Source organism: Cebidichthys violaceus, unplaced genomic scaffold (assembly GCF_023349555.1).
Source record: "Cebidichthys violaceus isolate CVI_PGR_0920_01 unplaced genomic scaffold, fCebVio1.0.p SCAF_14, whole genome shotgun sequence".
Lineage (NCBI taxonomy): Eukaryota > Metazoa > Chordata > Actinopteri > Perciformes > Stichaeidae > Cebidichthys > Cebidichthys violaceus.
This window is the reverse complement of record NW_027176307.1, coordinates 7,328,132-7,350,332: the sequence shown is the minus strand read 5'-3', so window position 1 is coordinate 7,350,332 and position 22,201 is coordinate 7,328,132. Positions and strand designations below refer to the sequence as shown.

General features: G+C 44.3%; 1 protein-coding gene across 1 annotated transcript in view; it reads left to right on the top strand.

The window, feature by feature from the left end:
* Nucleotides 1–2,948: 2,948 nt before the first annotated feature.
* The window catches only part of ches1 (checkpoint suppressor 1), a 59,733-nt gene continuing 40,480 nt past the window's right edge, over nt 2,949–22,201 (top strand). Inside the window, exon 1 of the mRNA XM_068708652.1 lies at nt 2,949–3,386. The gene's annotated coding sequence lies outside the window, so the exon portion shown is untranslated. The remainder of the gene's footprint in view (nt 3,387–22,201) is intronic.

The window sequence follows — 22,201 nt, the reverse complement described above, 5'->3', positions numbered from 1 at the left end:
AGCAGGAGGAGACTCCTCCGATGGCAAAAAGAAGACAGATTGTATGGAAGTCTATGAGAAAATGACTCTACTTCTCTCTTGATTTATTACCTCAGTAAACATTGTAAACATGAGTATATGGTCTCAATCTCTATTTTCAAGTCTTCATGATGTTCATTTAGTAAATTATGGTCCATTTAGAGTCAAACAGACCATAAAGCAGAGTATGCTTTAGGGCGGAGCTACTGTTATTGACAGTTTGCTGCTTTTATACGGCATCTCTACGTCACTGCTCTGCATTCCAAATATGGTAACGGCCGTCCATTGGCTGCAAAAAGACACCATGGTGACAGCTGTAATCTAAGATGGCGACGCCAAAATTGCCGAACTCAAGGCTTCAAAGCGGCAGTCCACAAACCAATACAGCCTTGGTTCTAGTCTATCTTCAAAATTGAACACACAAAAAGTCTATAATCATCAAGGCTGTGTGGGTGTGGTTTGATCATTTGACTGACAGTGGGCTGGAATCACCAACACATAATTACTATCAGCATTTGACAACTGACCCCGACCCACTTGAAACCAGTGAGAAGAGCACAGACAGAATGTAACTGGCACAATATTTTGTGTTCACGTTAAAAAGTTGATTGACAAAATATTTTTTCGGCCGTTAAGAAACAAATCTGCCCGACAGACTGCATGTTTAAATGGTATATTACTCATTCAGCTGAATTTGATCCAACTCTTCACCCTCAAAGCCCAGCCAAATCTGCAACATTTGCAGCCTTACTTGGGCTCACACCAGCTCACATTTGGTCGTCTGGCACCGCAAAACAGCAGCAATCAGCCACACTTTGATTTTACGCAGATAAACAGCTAAGCAAAATACAGTTGTTTTTTTTACAGTTTCTTGCGGACCCTTAAAATCACCACATATTTCTGAGGTTAACCTGGACTCTCTGCATCACTCTTTCACTCCCTCTCTGTTGTCCCTCGTCTCTCTTTATTCCTCCTCTCCTCTCCTCTCTTCCTCTCCTCTCCTCCACTGTTTTGTGGGGTTCAGAGATAAGATCTCCCTCAATGGCAAACTTTGGGAGACATCTTAAAGATCCCCACTGTCACTTCAGCTTAATGCAGCCCTCTGGGCTCTCAGTACACACACACACACACACACACACACACACACACACACACACACACACACACACACACACACACACACACACAGCCTCCCACTAATAATAGGGGCAGGGAGAGGCAGTCTGGATTCGAGGACTCGTAAACACACTTCTCTCTCCCAACAATTCTCTTTGATCTTTATCAAACAAAACAGTTTCCTTGGTGTATTTTGTGCTTCCATCTCTACTTGAACAAGCTGCGGTGCACTTTTCCCACTTCGATTTCCCCACCCATAAATAAAATGAGAGCACATTTGGATTTCCTGACTGTGGGCTTTAGGCCCTTCACTGCCACGTCTGTCAGATCCATTAATTCAGAAGTGTGCAAGCAAGTTCTGCTTAACTGTTTCTTGGGGCAACATGTTTACATCTCAAAACAGTTCATTTGCATTTCTAATCAAATTGGGTTTATTTTTAGCAAGGCACTGGGATAGTAGACAAGCAGTACTAGAGTTTTTGAAGGAATTAAATGGATCATCAGAGCGCCTTTTCACCCCAAACAGCAGTCAGCAAAGCTGTGCACTGCTGCTCTGGTTGTTTAACTAAGAATGAGTTCAAGCTTTCCTGTTAAGGGTTCCCACTTCCTGTGTTCGAGGGAAAAAAAAAATCATGTCCTTCAGTTTCTGGATCCCATGGTCCATAATGATCTGATCTCTGTCTCCCATAGGCGGGCAGTTGCTATGGCAACCTGATGACGCTCTGAGGAAGGACGGGAGGGAGAAAAGGGAGGGAGGTGTAGGGAGATGAGGAAGAAGGTAGCTGCACTAAAGATTGAGTATATTTGAGTCGATGACTCACTCGGTTGAAAAAAAGAAGCTATATGCCATTACTCACAGTTGCAGTCTTTGATTGTGCTTCACACAGACATTCAGTTCAGAAACTACAGTATGTTGGAAGTGGGTGAAGGGGAGTCCTAGGCGTTTGTGTGTTGGTGATGTTGACCAGGGATGTATTTTCACTCACAATATACAGGAAGTGGTTTTAAAGGCTGCTTGACCAGAGCCTGACTTCAGCACAGACAATGTTAAAATAATGATGAACTATCTGAACAAATGTGTCGGACAGAACTCATACGTGATCATGTGCAGAGGGCACGTCCCCTCCATCCTCCATATATAATGGTTCCTACACCCTTGCATGTCTCTCTATCTCTGCGCCGGCCCTGCTGTTGCCATAGCGACCACTCGGGTACAGACTCAAAACAACTTACTGACAAAAAACATACATTTTACCTTTGGATGTTAATAGCGCCATATGAGCCTGAGATGGACAGAACAGCAGCTCTCTGTGGCAATAGATGATATAGCTTATAGTATTGCAATTATATGCAATTATGTTTGTGGTATATGGAAAGTTATGTGTGTCCAATGTATAATTCTCACGCACTGAAAACCCACTAATAAGGCTAAAGCATTTGATGTGATTTAGGATATTAGTTTTCATTAGTTTGCTTTTGGTGGTAGGAGAGTGTGTTAGACTTTGTTGAAGAAGTCTTCTTTGAATCTTTTTTTCTTCTTCTTCTCTCTTTGTTTTTATTTTTTTCCTTAATAAACAGCTTCTATTTGACTTGTTCTATTTTTTTGTTATTATGGATAGACAGAGCTATAGATGCAATGATGCCCCAAAAATGTGTGAATCGTCTTATCAAAATAATAGACGATCTTTGTTTGTACCTTCCGTATACAATGGCATTCTTTCAGTGAACTAAACTGGCGCTAGGACCCAAGGCGGGCGCTTGGGGAAGTCCTCTGCTGCTGGCGGGGCAAGGCAGAGCACACAGAAACACACACGTCCACGCACACAAGCATACACGAACACACACTTACACACACTCGCCGAGCTCTTCTCCGACAGAGGAGAGAGAGCGCGAGCGCAGAGAGAGGGATAAACAGAGGGAGAGAGAGAGAGAGAGACTATAGGAACGCAGCGGCTTGTGTGTGCGTGCGTGCGCGTGGGTGTGTGTGTGTGTGTGTGTGAAGGTACGCTCGCTCGGTGGTAGAAACGACTGGCGGGGTGGATATGGAGGGGCTCGGGAAAAACGCTGGGAACTGACGAAGAGACCGAGACGAAGAGAGGGTCAGAGAAAGAGAGAGAGAAGAGAGAGAGAAAGGACGGACGGACAGCACGGAAGGAAGGAAGGAAAGGAGGAGAGGAGGAGAGATTGAAGTCTGACAGAGGAGCAGAAGACTGTAAAGAACGGGCTCGTCTGGAACACCGAAGGATCCTAAGGTGACTTTATGGGGCTTTCATGTTTGTACGCAGGTTCGTCAGAGGTGTGTGTGTGTGTGTGTGTGTGTGTGTGTGTGTGTGTGTGTGTGTGTGTGTGTGTGTGTGTGTGTGTGTGTGCGCGCGGGGTGTTGACATGTGCTGCATGGCTCGGCACTTAAAGGGAAGAGTGGAGGTGTGTGTGTGTGTGAGGGGTGGGCAAATGTGTCTGTAGCAGCCTATATATACATCTGTGTGTGTGTGTGTGTGTGTGTGTGTGTGTGTGAGAGAGATAGTTTTTAGGGTTGTTTTTCCACAAGCTATAAAGGGGCTAAAGTGTGTAAGCGAGCTGAGCTGACCGCCGTAAACTGGAGTGAAGGGATCAAAAGGAGTGGATACTTTTAAGGGAACAGCGTGATCCCATTCCAACACACACACACACACACACACACACACACACACACACACACACACACACTCACAGGTAGGCTACTTGAAGTTGAGCTAGAGGAAAGGCGGAGGTAACGTAACTCTTTTAAGAGTCCATTTTTAACCCCTTTCCTTCACTCTGTTTGTTTGTGTGTGTGTGTGTGTGTGTGTGTGTGTGTGTGTGTGTGTGTGTGTGTGTATGTATGTATGTGTGTGTGTGTGTGTGTGTGTGTGTGTGTGTAAGCACACAGTTTTCGGTGCAGCAGGTAACACACACAGACTTTGGTAGGAGGTTTCAAAAGCACCCACCATAGAATGGATCTTTTAGTTTTCTTGGTTGACACTGAGGCTGGATAGCTTCTAGTGCGTGTGCATTTGTGTGTGTGTGTGTGTGTGTGTGTGTGTGTGTGTGTGTGTGTGTGTGTGTGTGTGCTTATGCGTGTGCGTGTGTGTGTGTGCCATATACGGCAAACAGGTTGAGGGGAGGCAGATCTGATCAGACGCACAGCAACAGAGGAGAGAGCGTGGCACAGGCTGAGCAGCAGCACATTGGATTACACACACACCAATACACACACACACACACACACACAAGCTCTGTGGCCAGCAGAACAGCTGGGAGAAATGTGTGTGTGTGTGTGTGTGTGTGTGTGTGTGTCAGTGCCTGAAAGCGTTTCACATAATGCAGCGTCTGCCTTTGCACGTGCAGGACTGTTTGCTTTTCTATTATCTTTTGCTACTGTGTGTGTGTGTGTGTGTACCCAATTGAGGCTGTGTAAATATGTATGTGCAGGGAAAGAATGTCGTCTCTTCAGACTTACGCTGTGTGTGAGTCTACCCCCCCGCCCCCTCTCTGAAGACAGGAGGTGGAGGAGGGTTAAGGGGGGGCAGGAGGGAGGAAGAGCGATCAGATGACCGAGAGTAAGGCAGATGAGAAGATTAATCCAGCAGCGAGGGATGAAACAGAGACGAGAGAGGAAGGAGAGGATGATGGAGATTTTAGGACAGCAGGAGGAGGAGGAGGAGGAGGAGGAGGAGGAGATGGAAAGAAAGCGGAGGAGACGGAGTGAAGGAGACAGGGGCCGACGTGCTCTCTCCAGGAGTGCTCGGAGTGCTGCTCATTCATAATTCACCTCCATGCCAAACGTTCATTCACATATTGACCCCCCATGGCTGCGCTCAATGGAGTTCTCGCCCCTCCACCTCTCCCTGTCTCTCAATGGACACCCCTGCGGTGTGACGTTCAGTTAGCCCGCTTCTTTTTCACTTTGGAGACAGCTGAGTTTCTCAGAGGAAGCCCGCGCTGTTTTTGCCCGTTACGGCTCTTTTGACGCCGGGAGTTTTTCGGCTCTGATGTGAGATTGAATTGTTTAAATTGAATATTGAATTCAGACTCAGCCCTAGACACAGATAATCAGTATGGATGGCTCAGTGGGTTAGTGCTCTCAGAACAACTGATGTTAGTCTGATTCCCTCAACACAGCCACAACAGTCCATAATGGATCTATAATTCATGTGTGAATGAATTGACAAGTCTGTGTTTAGAATAAAAGCACAGACGCCAGTGCATGATTTATTCAGTGTAAATACTCAAAAATGGCTCTTTTAATATTTCTGACTGTATTAGCCGTGCCTTGAGCTACACCATAACCCACTACTGTGCTGTGGTCAGCTGGGGCCCATGAGCCATATGGCAGAGTTTAAAATGCAAAGTCAGAAAAAAGTGTACTGCAGAGGTACATCCAGTTCTGAAAGGTAAACACTAAAGAAGTACAGCTTATCAGCAAAAGTACATAATACACAGACAGTTAGTTGTATATGTCAGATGGGCTGGTAGCATGTCTACTCAGTGAGAAGAGGACATAAAAGGTACAGTATCTCTGCATGTCTCTGCTAAAAGGGTCAAGGTGTTATGAGGTCATATAGTACGACAAGTTCCTACAGCTGCAGTCATGTAAAGATACAGCATCTATAATAGAAGAGTGAGATACAGCATCTATAGTAGAAGAGTGAGATACAGCATCTATAGTAGAAGAGTGAGATACAGCATATATAGTAGTATAGTGAGATACAGCATCTATACATACAGAGGGAGATACAGCATCTATACATACAGAGTGAGGTACGGCATCTATACATACAGAGTGAGATACAGCATCTATAGTGGAAGAGTGAGATACAGCATCTATAGTAGTATAGTGAGATACAGCATCTATACATACAGAGGGAGATACAGCATCTATACATACAGAGTGAGGTACGGCATCTATACATACAGAGTGAGATACAGCATCTATAGTGGAAGAGTGAGATACAGCATCTATAGTATATGAGTGAGATACAGCATCTATAGTATATGAGTGAGATACAGCATCTATAGTAGAATAGTGAGATACAGCATCTATACATACAGAGTGAGATATAGTATATATACATACAGAGTGAGATATAGTATATATAAATACAGAGTGAGATACAGTATCTATACACAGAGTGAGATACAGCATCTATACACACAGAGTGAGATACAGAATCTATAGTATATGAGTGAGAAACAGCATATATAGTATATGAGTGAGAAACGGCATCTATACATACAGAATGAGATACAGCATCTACAGAGTGAGGTACAGCATCTACACAGAGTGAGGTACAGCATCTACACAAACAGAATGAGGTACAGCATCTATTCACAGAGTGAGGTACAGCATATATACACAGAGTGAGGTACAACATCTATACACAGAGTGAGGTACAGCATCTATACACACAGAGTGAGATACAGCATCTATAGTGGAAGAGTGAGATACAGCATCTATACATACAGAGTGAGATACAGCATCTATACATACAGAGTGAGATACAGCATCTATAGTGGAAGAGTGAGATACAGCATCTATACATACAGAGTGAGATACAACATCTTTAGTATATGAGTGAGCTACAGCATATATACATATAGTGTGAGATACAGAATCTATGCATACAGAGTGAGGTACGGCATCTATACATACAGAGTGAGATACAGCATCTATACATATAGAGTGAGATACAGCATCTATAGTGGAAGAGTGAGATACAGCATATATACATACAGAGTGAGGTACAGCATACAATATATACATACAGAGTGAGATACAGCATCTATACAGAGTGAGGTACTTCTGTCTCAGTACAGTGAGTCGTGGTGCTGCCACTGTCGTTCAAGGGGTTGTTTCCCAGTGGAACCAAGGCTACTAAATATAGTTAAACTAATTAAAGGCATGGTCCTCCCCCCTAAAGAGAAAGATTATTAAAGCAACTTCATTCATTAACCCTTTATTTATTGGTTAATGAAAACTTGACTTGCGATCGCACCAAAATAAGAACAGCCATGGCATTATTAGCTGACTGTTTGCCAGCCTTGCCTTTCACTAGCCTGACTAGCTTGTCTACATGTAACACAAGAAGCGGATCAATGAAGAAGACACTTTTAACAAAACTTTAAGCTCTTCTGAAAAATGTGTAAAGTCCATTTACCATTTTGAATTGCTGAACATATCAGAGATGTGAATCAGTGGTCATTCAGCAGTAAACATGCTAGCAGATTAGCTTGTTAGCGGTAGAACTAGCTGGGCTACCTCATGTGACCCTCACCTTGTAGGTCATTTAGCATCGCACTGGTTCCCTCGATGAAAAAGACAATGGGATGTTTCCTTTGGATTCTGGATTATTGCAGAAAACAAGCTCTGTGGCAAAAAACATTTATGAAATGTACACGTTTTGTTCAGCAAGACAATCTTCACAAATTCATACTTTTATGATTTTTAAAGGGTGAATGCAATCAACAAAAGTGAAAAGCAAACATAAGGTTACAAACAAACATCACCACGATCACATGACTTCCCGTCACCACCACTAACTCAAAGGTGAACTGGTGTTCAGTGTGGTGACGTTTTGTAGTCTCATTTAGACACTTGTAGTATTTACTGACATAGAACAAAACTTTAAAATCTCTTCAGATTGTGTTAACCACAGAGCTTATTTCAGACCAAAACAAACCAAAAACACATTCAGAAAACACACTGACTTCCAGACGAGGGAACCAGAAGTTCTTCAGGACTCTATAGCGGTCCCTGTGTGACATGCAACAAAGGTACTGGAATCAAATATGTTATTGCATGTTATTACCCACTAGGCCAGGATGCTCCCCAAAAGTGTTTTTTATCAGTTGTGAAATTTCTCTAAACATCTTATGCAAAACTACTGCTACGATGACTCCAAATGTCCAATATTTAACCCTTTAATGAGCTGCATGTGAAGAATCAGTGATGCCCTCAAATCCTAAAGTTCCTTCCTAGTTTACTGAACTGAGTGAGTCCTGTGTTGACGTTTTAAACATTGTCAGCCAGCTGGGCAGAAATTGTAGGATTAAGAAATGTAACAAAAACCAGGGTGTGTCTTTAATCCCATTGCTTTACTGTTTACTTGACTTTTGGATCCACATTGCAATAGTTTCAGTATAAAACAGCTTGATTGTGCTGCACAGGAGAAACCTTTCTTCCAATGTGTTTTCCTCCACTTTTTTCAGACAGAAGAGTGATTAGTTAATGACTGAGTTTTAATACATTTCTTTTCATTAGTTTGTAGGTGACCTTTGTCTGTAATGTCCGGTTTCATGTATTGAAACAACTGCAGAGTTCAAAGCAAGGTCTTAAGTCGCAGTGGAAACAAAAAATGGCTTGAAAGAATAATGCTCCTCTGTATCCCCCAGGTTCTAATTGTCTTCAATAGGTTTCCTGCTGATGTGAGATGGACTCATTGTCCACAGTGATGGGCAGCACCTCTGCTCAATTAGCCTCTCTCTACTTAGTCGTGCTGAGCTAATGCTGGCCGCATCCTCACTCAGTGGCACATACACAAGCGCATGCACATAAACACACACTCAGTGGCAGGCAGGCATGAGCACAGTTACACACGCGCGCACTATCGCGCATAGAAAGACGTCAGCAGGTGTAAAAATAGATTTTATAAATGGGGGAAAAAGTGTTATATGTTTACAAGGGGTGATGTCATGCTTTGGTTTAGATCCATAGCTGACGAATGGGAGTATCAGCCGGCTCAGCTTCGGCTCGGCTAGCTGCTGTTTGTTTTTTTGTGCTTTTAAAGAAGCAGAGTTCAAGGAGTTGCAGTTTGTGTGTGTGTGTGTCTCTCTGTCTATGTGTGTGTTGTTGTCAGCGGTGGAGGCATGCACACGGTGACGCTGCTCTGGTTGCCAAGCAACACAGGAACGTGGGTGGAAGGATTTCCTGTCCTTAGGAAGCTTTGTTTATAAGTGGGGGGGAGAGTAAGCGTGTATGTATATGTGTGTGTGTGTGTGTGTGTGTGTGTGTGTGTGCATGTGTAGATTTCAGTGTGTATTTCAGCTGTATGCTTGAGTGCTTGTGTGTTTTTAATGCACTCTTCGCCTCAAGTAAAAGTGCTAGAGAAAAGTCACTTAAGACACACACACACTGTGTGCACTGTACACACAGAGGAAAGGCAAAAAGGGCCCTTTCTCGTCTGTTGAGTGTGATTTGCGTTGCATAACTGCTCTGTTTGCAGCGCTCTGTCTCCTCCTCTCCTGCCCCAAAACTCTCACCATGTCACCGCCGCCACGCTCATGCCAGGCCGCCTCCCGCTAATGATGTCATCAGCATGCCTCATTTTATGTCTCCTCTCACACATGAGATTGCAATTATGTGTTCTTTGCCCTGCATGCGATCACAAAAAAAACTAAACACACACACAGCATGGCCGTCCTGCAGGCGTTGGACCCCATGATTACGTAATTGACATTGAGTGAATGGGGTGACGTCAGCTTGGCTCGCTCTGACTCCAACTGTCTTTCTGGCTAGCTACAGTGATGTCATAAGTGAATGCAGCCATACACTGTGTGTGTGTGTGTGTGTGTGTGTGTGTGTGTGTGTGTGTGTGTGTGTGTGTGTGTGTGTGTGTGTGTGTGTTTTGGCATGGATAATCGTGTGTGGAGACAGAAATGACCTCAGGAACCATCTGATTTATATAATGTGTTTACTCCTCCTCTTTTCCCCTCTTCCTTCCTCTTAAAGTGAGAAGACTTTACAGCTAATAGGTATTTTATTGTGCTGTATGTGTTGTTCTTAGCAACATGAACCATTTAAAGATGCGCTGGAGCACATTCTCACACACACACACACACACACACACACACACACACACACACACACACAGTGTTGCAGCCTGTTGTGCCCCCTGAGAGTGGCCTCTATTAGAAATGAATATCCCAGTGTCTCGCAACTGGTAACTCCATCGCCTCGTTGCCCTCCGTCTGCGACTGACTGACCTTTGTTGATTCATCCAGAGACTCGCCAACAATCACAGGCAGGCAGTGAATGAAAGGAGAAGGAGATGATGCTGGGTCGTCTCCACAGACGCTGTGTACGTGCCAGTTCTTATTTTAGCAAAAAGAAAACACGGCGTCATGGAGAAAGAGAAGTGATTCGGTGGTTGGCCTTCTTCAGCTCTCGACAAAAATATCTGTTTTTAGCTGGCCGCTTGAGCTACGGGGTTTTAAGCACAGAGGAAGAGCTCTATTTGTGTCTTTGGTTGAATAGGCCGCCTGTTGTGTTCTCCCTGCGTTGTGGTTGAAGCTCTGAACATCAGCCATCTAACTTTGGATGGGAGAACTGGGAGCTTTTAACAGACCCGAATACACACTCACACACAAAGACACACAAACACACTTTGTCTTTCTGCCGTCCTTCTAACCTCAGACCCCCAACCGAAGGGAAATCACACCACAGTGACTTAATAGTTCATGATCTGAGCAGCAACACACATACAAATGGTTTGAATACACACACACACACACACACACACACACACACACACACACACACACACACAGAAAATATGCAGATTTTGCCAATAAACTGATTAGCATTAGCTAATCTAAGACCAAACCACAAACAGTCCACTGTGCATTCCACTAACCGGACAACAGCTCAACACTGAGCAAGATGATTTTATACCACTACACGCACGCACGCACACACACACACACACACACACACACACACACACACACACACACATAATAAACACAAAGACAAAACCCACACGTACACTTACGACCATAACAGCACAAACATATCGTAGATTCAGTCCAAATGTCCAAACTTCACTTTAACATGTAATTATATACATATGCACACACACGCATACACACACGCACACACACACATGCACACGCTCTCCCCCCACCCCCAGCAGTCTTAGGGCCTTAGTCAGCGTCTGTGTGTCCATGCGTGGGCTTGTTCCCTGGCAGTGTGAGGGGAAAAAATACCTTCCCATATGATGTAAACACCAAAGTCCCTGTGTGTGTGTGTATGTGTGTGTGTATGTGTGTGTGTGTGTGTGTGTGTGTGTGTGTGTGTGTGTGTGTGTGTGTGTGACTGGCATTCTCTGAGATAGGATTCGCTCTCTGTGACAGTGTACCAAATTATTCCACAACACTGTGCAGTTTCTTTTTAAAGATAAGTTTCTCTGCCATCTCCGCCTTGTTCCACTGCACACAGTGGAAAGAAACGGTGAAGATGGAGGAGACAGAGGAGCTGACGTGTGACATCACTAACTGAAGGTAAAAAACTACAGGCCACTGCTTTTAACTCAGTTTAAAAAGAGTCTTATATTGATTTCATGATGGTTTTAGAGCACGCAGCACTTTGTTTTGAGAAATGCCAAACCAGTGAACTTATTTTTTCTCTTTTATAGAAAATATAATTATTGAGTCTTTTGAGGCTTCTCAGTTTTTCTCTTTAATTCATGACTCACATCTTAAATGTGTAATGTATGATTGTGTGTGTGCACGTATAGGAAAATGTCAAACTGACTGTACGTATATTGTCACAGATAACAGAAGATACATATTTAAAGCTATAGACCAGGGAATATAACATCAGTTTATTACAGCTACGCAGTAAGATCGGCTGTATTAGTTACCTTAAAGGTAACTCCAGCAACTAAGAACTGTACTGAGGCTTGCTAATAAAGAGAGAGGAGAGATAACAGATGTGTTACCATGGGAGCATACCATAGCAAATCTGTTTATTTTGCCAACCTAAGTATCAGAACAGTGTTTATCACTGGTGCGACCAAATCATTTTTACATTAACACACTTTCATTTATACTCTCACTTACTTGCAGTGTAGAGCCTGGCTTGCAGCACTAGCTAGCTGAAGTGGACAAAAGTCAGTATAGTTCTATAAAGAAAGAATTGGATTTTGATCAGCTTTCCATTAAAATATTCCTGGATCGGCCTTGATACCAATCTTTAGGATCGGCTCGAAACATCCCCAGATTTCACAGGCCGAGTTGTACTTCCCATGATGAATAAACTAATACACCGGATTTGCAAGTTACTGCATTTTCTGCTACTGCAAGTTCTGCATTTCTATGTCTATTTCTCAATTGATACATCCCAGATCCAACACTTTGATTTATCTTGACAAATGATAGAAATCCTTAGTATTTGTGTCAGGGAGAAGATCATTTGCACTCTGAATTTACTGTTTAGCATGGATTCAGACTGACAGTATGTATGTTAACACCGCAGGGGGCTACATTGTTTGAGGCAGTGTTGTAGTCAAGAACACCTAAACCGAGACCAAGTCATGACCAAGACAAGAGTGTATCGAGACCAGGCGGCAACCTCCGGATCTGAAAAGTGAAGCCATGAGTCCCTTAATTAAAGCTGCATTCTTTCTGACCATCAGGGGGCGACTCCTCTGGTTGTATAGAAGTCTATGAGAAAATGACTTCTCTCTTGATTTATTACCTCAGTAAACATTGTAAACATGAGTTTATGGTCTCAATCTCTAGTTTCAAGTCTTCTTCAATACAGCATGATGTTCAATTATGGTCCATATGGAGTCAAATAGACCATAAATCAGAATATGCTTTAGGGCGGGGCTACCTTGTGATTGACAGGTCTCTGCAACGGAGTTGTCTGGTCTGGAAGTTGTCCTTGTTTTTGTCCTACAACTTTAACCCTTTCACACTGTGTTTTCACTTAATGAAAATGAATTATAACAGTGTTCAGTTGTACTCATTTCTTGTGTCAATTCTGTTTGCAAAAAAAACCCAAGCTGGTGACAGACAAAATGCCAAAACTTAAGGCTTCAAACTGGCAGTTCACAAAGCAATGGGTGACGTCATGGTGACTATGTGCACTTCTTATACATAGTCTCAAGACCAGGGTAGACCAGGAGTACTACAACACCGGTTTAAGGTAAATCTCATCCAGGAAGTCCAGTTGGAGTAACAGATTAATGCATGTAAAGGTTTATCAGACGCCAAAACACCAATACTCACAGACGGGAGTTTACAACTCTGTAATTTATAATAGCATCTATTGTTTGATCTTTCATTGTGACATTCACATGGTAAACCGTAGAATACTCAGAAATAGTACCTGATTGGCCATTGCAGCGCATTGTCTGTTGAGCATGGTCAAACGCTTTGCTGGAGCTCCCTGCGTTGCGGCCCCCTGCGTTGGGGCCCCCTGCGTTGGGGCCCCCTGTGTTGGGACCCCCTGCATCGATGGACTGGCTCTACTCAAAGCTCACTGTTAGTGTTTTGAAACAGCACTGTGCTTAAAGGGGTGGAGGTAGAGAGGACAGGAGCCTTGTTCCTGTGATAACCTATAAAGAATTCAGTACACAGATGGGCTGAGCTGACTGCAGTCCTGATGAAACACACTTTTGTAAGTAATATTCAATGTCACTTTCCTGTTACTGTACTCTATGTTGTCCTAAGGGGCTTCCTGTACAGGGTTACATGAGAGCATGGGTATGGCAAGCCTCAAGGGACAATAATGGAAAACACAGAATAAGACTAACAAGATTAGCTCCAGTTTAGCAACGATCAAACTGAACTGAAATTTTCTCAAAAGTGAGAATGTGACCCGGTGTGGCCTAACACATGTCTGTATGTTTTCTTCTTTACACCATAGTCACCAGTAGCTGTGTGCTAACTGTCCCCTTTGGTTTCACTGTGGAATGATTGACTGTGGTCTATAATGAAGCACCAGCACTTTCAAACACTCCACAAACGGTGAGAGCAAGGTGCAAAACAATCATCGACTGTCACCACATTCATCATAACTGCGTTCTGATCTGGTCGGGGGGGCACCTCACACTGGAAAGGATATGTGCCGTGTGTTTGTTGCTAGGCAACTTTGCCACAATACCCCTGTGACCTTCCGACCCTGCCAAGTGTGGTGTTACTGTCCCCGTCTCACACTTGTATGCGTATGCGTGTGTTATCTGAGACGATGGTGCGACTGCCGCATAGCAACTGAGAACAGCTGTGATTTCACTGTGTGTGTGTGTGTGTGTGTGTGTGTCTGTGTGTGTCGCACAAAGCCTTCGACACTGTTCATCTATACACACACCCACAACAACATAATATGCCACACTGTCACTTCCACAGCGTGATAGCGCCATAGACTCATAGACTCATAGACCCAGACACACACACACACACACACACACACACACACACACACATTGTCAAATCACAGCCAAAAATAGAGAGCATAGGGAGCGACGGAGCAATCATTTCCCTGAAGAACCATTCATGTAAAATACTGTTATTCAAAGCTCCCTCCCCCTTATCCAATAGTCTTATTCATCTCTCTCTTGACTGCAAAACCAAACACGCCTTGTCTTCTGCTTCCCGGCAGGAGCCTTTGTGCCCGCGCACACGCCAGCGCTCGTGTGTGTGTTTTCTCCGCTCTTCTCCATGAGAGGAATGTCCTTGGCCTGTCCGACCTGCGTGCTCCCACCGAGCCCTCCGTCAAACACCTGGGGCGGGTTCTCCCGCGCCGCTCCAGCCAATCAGCGGCCCTTGCAGTTAATGACATCAGTTAGCGGAGGATCTTTAGGACCGGCCCCTCGAGGTGATTCGTCGGAGAGAGAGTGCTCTTATTGTTATGATGATTAAGTGTTATATGAAGGGCTATCAGAGGAGAGCCCCTTAATGAAAGTGGAGCACAGAGAGCAGAGGCAGCGGCGGCAGAGCTGTGGAGAGCTACTGGGGAGACAGGCAGATATGGAGCGAGCAGCAGAGTGAGGGGAAAACAAGGAGCGTTTAAGGTGGGAGAAGACTGAGATGGTGGGAGAAAGAGGGAGCGCAGGGCTGAATATTCAGCAGCTGTGTGTCCAGACTTGCTGACTCCGGGTGTTCATGCTCTGAATGTACCATGAGAGGTAGACAGTGTGCGCAGGAAACCGCTGTAAAAGAGCAAAAGGGGAAGAAGGAGAGAAAGAGAGAACAAGTGCATGTATGCACAGATGCATACAAATGTGCGTGGTTTTGTTGGCTGTTTGTATGTTTGTGTGTGTGTGTGTGTGTGTGTGTGTGTGTGTGTTTGTGCCTGTGCAAGAGTGAACACTGGAGTTTCCCTTGCTGTTTGGTAAAGGAGTGGAACGCCCTGCCTCAGAGGAAAATTCCATCCTCAGCTGCTCCTACGCTGTCGTAAATCATCCGGCTGGGATGTCCAATGCGTTCTGTTATTTGGTGAATAAGCGGTTGTCATTTGCCTTTTTGTTGTATCCACTTTCCCTCAGCCTCTCACGTCATCTTCAGTTAGGGTTTTACTACATTTCCCAGAATGCCTCTTGACACCCCAGCTCTCCACTCTTTCTCCAGCCTAAGAATGTGCTTTAACTTGTTGATTTCTAGCTGCTGGTGTCTTAAGGGAGAGTTATAGAAGGTTATATTTTCCAGTCTGGAGAAAAGTGAGTTGCCCCCTTTCAACACACCCAGTCTTGTGGTTGCATTGCATTATGGTCTACCCTGAACGTTGTCACTGGCGAAATATGTAAGAATGCCTGGTCCATGACGGACTGCTCCCAGTATGAATGCATTTGTTGCAGACTAGAGCCTCCAGAGAGGAGCTCCTGCTCTTTGATCTTCAGAGAAATAGAGCCCAAAACCCACACTAAACAGCACGATGAGACCAGACCTCCTCCAGGTCTGTGTTTAAAGGTGGATTTTTCATTTGAGTAGCTTCTCGCACACCTAAAGCTATTTCATTAGGATGGGTTCCACTGGAGAGCTGAAGTGTCTGATTCGGTTTCATGGGCTCCTCCGCCCTTACAGGAACACGATTATGGAGGAAACACTCGCTTGCCTGTCTAGTTGATGCTTTGTCTCCATGCTATGGTTCAGTTTTTTCTTTTCAGGAGCAGTGACTGAAATCAACTTTTTGACTCAGGGACTGTTAGACCGAAACATAATTATTTTTTACCACCCTCAACTGTGACTGCTACTAGTGCGTTACTTCTATACATTTTCATGTAACATGTTCCCGTACATGTTTTCAAGTGGATCAAGTGAGCAGAAGTGAAGAGCAGTTTTAAAGTTTGAGGTGAGGCTAAAACAGGACTTCTCTGCAGTGAGGCATTGAAATGCTATCAGCCAGTAGATTAGTGTGCTTCAGAACATGACTATGAGACATACCTGAACAGACACTGATAGGGTTAACCTGAGAGGATCTGAAAACAAAATGATTTTGCTTGTGCTCTACACATCATCACATAGATGCTGTGGTGATTGTTCTAACAATACACATATTGTTGTGTGCTTGGATACCTCTATTGTGAAAGTCAGGCCATAAACATGCTTCTAGTGACTGTCAAAGCTCCACCAGACTTCCTGTCTTTCCAGCAGAGAAAAAGAGCGTCTGACGGTAGCTTCTCATGGCTGGTTAGCTCTGACCAGCTCCATGGCAGTCTATGCCACACTGAGAGCTGGTCAGTCCGTGTCCCCATGTCCCCTGACGCCTCTCTCCTCCCACAGTCGTTGCTCACCCTCACTCCTCTGTTGCATTCTTTAGGTATGCAGGGATGGTTCTGAGCCTCCTGGGCTGCGCTGGCTGCAGAATGAGTAAATGGACTTGGATGGTACATGGACTGTACTTGTATTTCTCTTTCCTAGTCTTCCGACCACTCAAAGCTCTTTAACACTACATGTCATCATTCACCCATTCACACACTGATGGTAGGAGCTACCATGCAAGGTACCACCTGCTCATCAGGACTATCTAACACTGAGCCACAGTATCCGGCAAGGCGCTGCGTTGGCCAATCAAATACATACAACTTCATAAGCCTTCACACCCCTGGATTTATAACACCAGACTGTGACGTCACATTGTCGTCATCCACTTCCTATAAACAGGCGATGGGTTACACTTGTCTTCTCAATGCGACTTTTGTGATCAGATGTGATCACAAAAGATCAGAACTCAGCTGTGTCCACAATTGACACTTCAATGCTACCTGCCTGATCTGATAGTGATCAGATATATTGCGTGGTCAAAGAAACGGCTGTAAAACTGGATACACACATTCAATTTTCTATAAACTCTTCACAGTAAAAGTCCCCTATTACTTTACTATTTAAAGCTTTTACTTTGAAACTGCAACGTCAGGAATCGTTGGGTTCTTCATCAGCACTAACTTAACAGGATTCAGACAGCAGGTCTGGGCTCTAGCCCCAGTTTTCTGTCCCTCGTCCCTTTGCTCTCCTTGGGATGAGTGAAGATGATGGAGACCTACGTTTGATGAATTGTCCGGATTGTGCCACCATGCTCTCCACAACTCACTGAGATAAAATCAAAGCGAGCCAGGCCACCTCGGTATATGGTCAGGAACAGTTGAACCTGGCTTAACTTTTCCTACAACGCACATTGTATTGGCCAATAAACTGCATTCAAACACACATTTCTGATAGATCAGATTGCAACGTGATCAGCCTTGTTCTACTGTTCACCTCATGTAATAAAGACTTCTCCATTGGTGGCGCGTGCATCCAAAGTAATCATCTGACAGGAGCGAGCACTCGTCCCAACCACTGCACAATTCTTAAATTCCTTTCCTTTGGCTTTCTTGTGCGTGAATGTCCCAACAGTAAGTTGTGATTTTATGCTGATAATGAGACTGAGAACGGACTTCACGAATGTTGTGACGAAAGATAAAACCCCATGACATCCTGTTCAATTCATGACTCTACCACTCCTGGATGGCATTTCCTCGTCTCAGTGAGTGGGCATGATGGCTGTGTGCAGGGTTAATGTTAGAGTGGGTGTGTCTTTGCGTTAGTCTGCAGCCAACAGATGGACCCTTCTCAGTTTATCCAACAAACACTACTATCACTGGCATTCATTTGGCACCGGGCAGATGGAAACTTCAGACTTTGCTCCGAAGTCTCAGTCAGGGAGGAAGCCGTATGATGAGCTGTATGCGATGTAGTAATGTGGAGAAAGCTACGAGGATGTGCAATCGTTGCGTTTGAGCTCAAGCAAAGCTAGGTCATGTTATGCTATCATAAAAGGCTGAAGAAGTGGCGGCAGACAAAGCTTCAGCTGCCCTCCCCTTTCCTCCAGAAATCTCCAGCTAACAAGGAAGCTTCACCACATATTTTGCGCTGGCAGAGAGGATGCTAGCCCCCCTCTTCTTTTCCCACACATCACCCCTGGCTAAAAGAATGTAGCGGAAAACGAGGGACTCGAGATAGAAGATCACAGGCCTTAATACCAACCACATTGTGTGTTGTTCTCCTGTTTCCCATCTCCTGTGTTCTCCGCATCGGGAGTCAAACAGCCTTTGATTAATATCTACAAAGAGATTTGAGACTTATAAAGAGTGGCAATTTAGCCAGGTATGTTATCTTAAGCCTGGTAATTTGGGAATTCAATTCACTCATAGGGGGAGCCAGGGGAGCCCGTGGTGTTTATCAGGAGGACTAGCGTGAGGTGTGTGCATTGAAATGGAGAGTTTCAGGGCAATCTAATCAATGACTGGCCACCTCTCAAGACTGGGCTTATCATCTCTTGTCACGCTCCCTTTCTTCCTGGTTCATGCATGTATGTGAGGGTGCTGTACCCATGGATCAGAGTTACACATCTAATCACGCCACCATCATCCCTCATCCGTAATTCTGTTGGCAGGGCCTGTCAAACAGCATACGCTGAAAGACAGGGTGACTTTGAAATGCTGCTAATGACCCTAGGATATAACTACCCTCTCTCTCTTTTACTCCCCCTCACTCTCTCTTTCTTGTCCACTCCTGTCATTTGCACTCTCGGTTATCCTCTTTCTTGTTCACTGCAACTCTCTGGATCTGCTGATAAGAAAACGCAAGGGAGGTAGTGTGAGAGGGAACGAGGAGTCATACCTTTTTTTTTAATATTGTAAGATAATTCAAACTGGACAGGCTGGCAGGTGAAGTCGTTAAGGGTTAACGTGAAGATGAGCTTCTGTTCAAATGTTACTTAACCTTTGTTTAAACTGGGCAGCCTCACAGAATGAAAATCTCCTACATCAAGGGAGGCCGGCCAGAGACACAGCATCCAGACAAACATAAAAGTCTCAGAGAGAAAAACACACAAAAGCAAAATACAATCAAAGCGACATAGCCGGGAGACTACTTTATAAGCAATCCAATAGGCAACACTTCAGCGTCAAACCAGCAGGCTTATTGCCAAACCTATTTAAATCTTGACTAAACAAAGCAAAGACAGCTCCTTATTGAGTCTGCCACAAGAACCTTCATTAACCGTGTAAACTCGCCGAGAGAGCTTCCAGCTTTAAATCATTTTGCAGCCTGTTCCACGAGGAGGGAGCAGAGTACATAAAGGCACTTTTCCCTAATTCAGCTGTGACCTCAGGGACAGATAGCAAAAACAAATCCTGGGACTGCAAACAGTGATTTACCAACTGCTATTTCTCTTTTTAGAGATGGAAGGAAACAGTGAATTAGTAGACCCAGAGTGGCCTTATATATTTAAATAGAAAACTGAAGCAGGGAATAAGTGGAACAGTGGAGCATAGAAGGTGACACTGATGAGAGACAGAGGTAGAGTCAGTAATGCAGCTCAAGATGGAGTGAGGCCTGTGAATATAAAACAACTTCCTCAAGTGCTAGCACGGCAATAGAAGTAACCACTCTGTCTCAGCAACAGTCAAAAAAACATCACGGTGTGGAGAAAAACGGATTTCGGCCAAACCTTTTATGCTTTTGAGCCCACTTACTCCTTTGCACAAGCTTGTCCTACTTTCCAGGCAGCCATTTTCCATTCAGCTTCGACAGCAACAAAGTCAAGTAGCAAACATTTGAAAGTTGCTTGAGAAAGAGGTTCCATGACAGTGAGATTTGCTTCGTCCTTCAGCACTAGTTGGGTGGTGCACACATATTTTGGTGGAGTCCCACACATTCATGAGGCTGCTAATGTTAGCATGCTAACATGCTCACAATGACAACTTTAATGTTCATTAGGTATAATGTTCACCATGTTCAGTTTAGCATGTCAGCATGCAAACATTTGAAGATTAGCACTGAGCAAAACTCAAATGAGAGCAGCTGGTCCACCTTAAAGGAGCTGTGTTGAACAATCTGAGCATTGATATAACAGCGAACAACGATCGTCTGCGTTAAGATGTAGAGCTCTACGTGAGCAGAGATTGAAGTCTCTCTATGTGTGCTGTTGACATACACACATAGCTCAAAGCTAAAAGCACATAGCTCACAGCTGGAGACCAGTTTTCCACACTTCACATGTTTTGACACTGCAAGCTGTAGACACATTTTGGTTTGGTACCAACAAGAGTTGATAATTGATTTTTTTTTTAAGATTGTGCAAGTATTCAGAGAACAAAACATAAGACTGATATCCTTTTAAAATGTGATCGTTGTAAATCAATTCTGCATGTATTATTTAACTGTACAAAACATGGAGATCAACCTCTCAGTCAGGTGCTGAAACATGCCCTGTGAAGAGCAGCGTTTCCCTTACTAGTGCGATTCCTCACGTCACTTCTCCCTTTTTTTGGGCCTGTTTGCGAGTTGGTAAACAGTCTGAATTTAGTTTTGTCAGCATTCAGAACACGTTTGAGTCGACATAAGGTATCTTGTGCAGTGTTAAAAACAGCTTGTAGGAGTGGGAGGGAGGAGTGAAGGGTGTAAGCAGAGTTGTATCATCAGCAGAAGTGGTGTAAGTATCGTCAGCAAAGGCCGGCCGAATAGGACAAACTGCTGCCTCACCCTCTTGTCCTTCTCTTTGCACTTTTCAAATCCAGCTTTCTCCTCTCCACCAGAACATATTTGTTCTGTTTCACCTCTCTCTGCCAAAGGTGATCTAATGAACTCCTCAGTCTTGATTTGCTTTCTCAACCAAGCATCGGGCAGTTGGATCACAAACTTCTCTCACTGGAGTTTGAGCTCATTTGCTTATTGATTCCAATCTAACGTTTCAGCCAAATTTGCACAAGGCTCAAAGAGCGAAGCGAGTCGGAGCAGCCAGAGAGGGCGGACCTTTGGAACCGGACAGGCTCTTCCAGTGGTTGTTGCCATGGTTTTTTGTTGTCGGGACAAACTGTCGGCCAGTGACTGAGAGCCTGAGCTGCTGTTTGTTAAAGATAAGTGGAAAAGCCAGAGGGGTGAGAGACAGAGGGAGACAGAGAGGGAGCCCTGCTTCATTTTTGTTTTGTTTTTTGCTTTTTGACTTCAGGACATCCAGCTGAAAAACACTCACCACCTCAAAGCTTTATCCACCACCCTCTCCCCTCAATGTGGGGATCCCGATAGATCTCTAAACAGTTCACCCAGCCTTTCTCCTTGCGGTTCCCTGACCCGCACCCCTCCCCGCCCGCTATCAAAGCTCTGTTGGCTCAGAACTGGACCGCTTTGATATCGTATAGTGTTTCTGGCAATCTCCCTCTCTTTCTTTCTCTCACTCTCTCTGTCTGCCTCTCTCCTTTCCCACAATATTGTAAAAGAGCACAGAGTGCCAACAGGGACCTGCTCACTGTCAAAGAGAAGAGACAGGGAGGCCTTAGAGGGAGAGAGGGAGAGAGGGAGGAGAGGAGGAAAAGGTGGTAACAGTGAGAGAGTCTAGTTTTTTTTAGGTTCAGCTTCCAACATGTGTAAGTAATTAAAGTTCAAAAAGCAAGCTAACAGATGTAGTGTTACTATTGCTTGTCTTACAATGACTTCAAGTACTGATGGTCCCAAGTCAGAACTCCTAATTTGATAAGACAATTTAACCCTAACCAATATTTGTATAGCAAATGTGCAGCACGCTACTTGTGCTACTGTTCATGCGGAAGTGTTTTAAATACTACAGCTTTAGTAGAAATACATGTGTTTGTGAAGCAGTAAGCATGCCACTGGATGAATGACACTTGGATTAAACTGCACAAGTGTGAGAATTAGTAAGCGGATGTGTTTTGACATAGTTTTGCTGTTAAAAGTGCAATATACAGGATTGTAGCTGAGAGCCTCAAGGGCTCTCAGCAGTGCAGACAGAGTTTACCGGTCTGTAGCCGTCGTGTGAGAGCAGTGC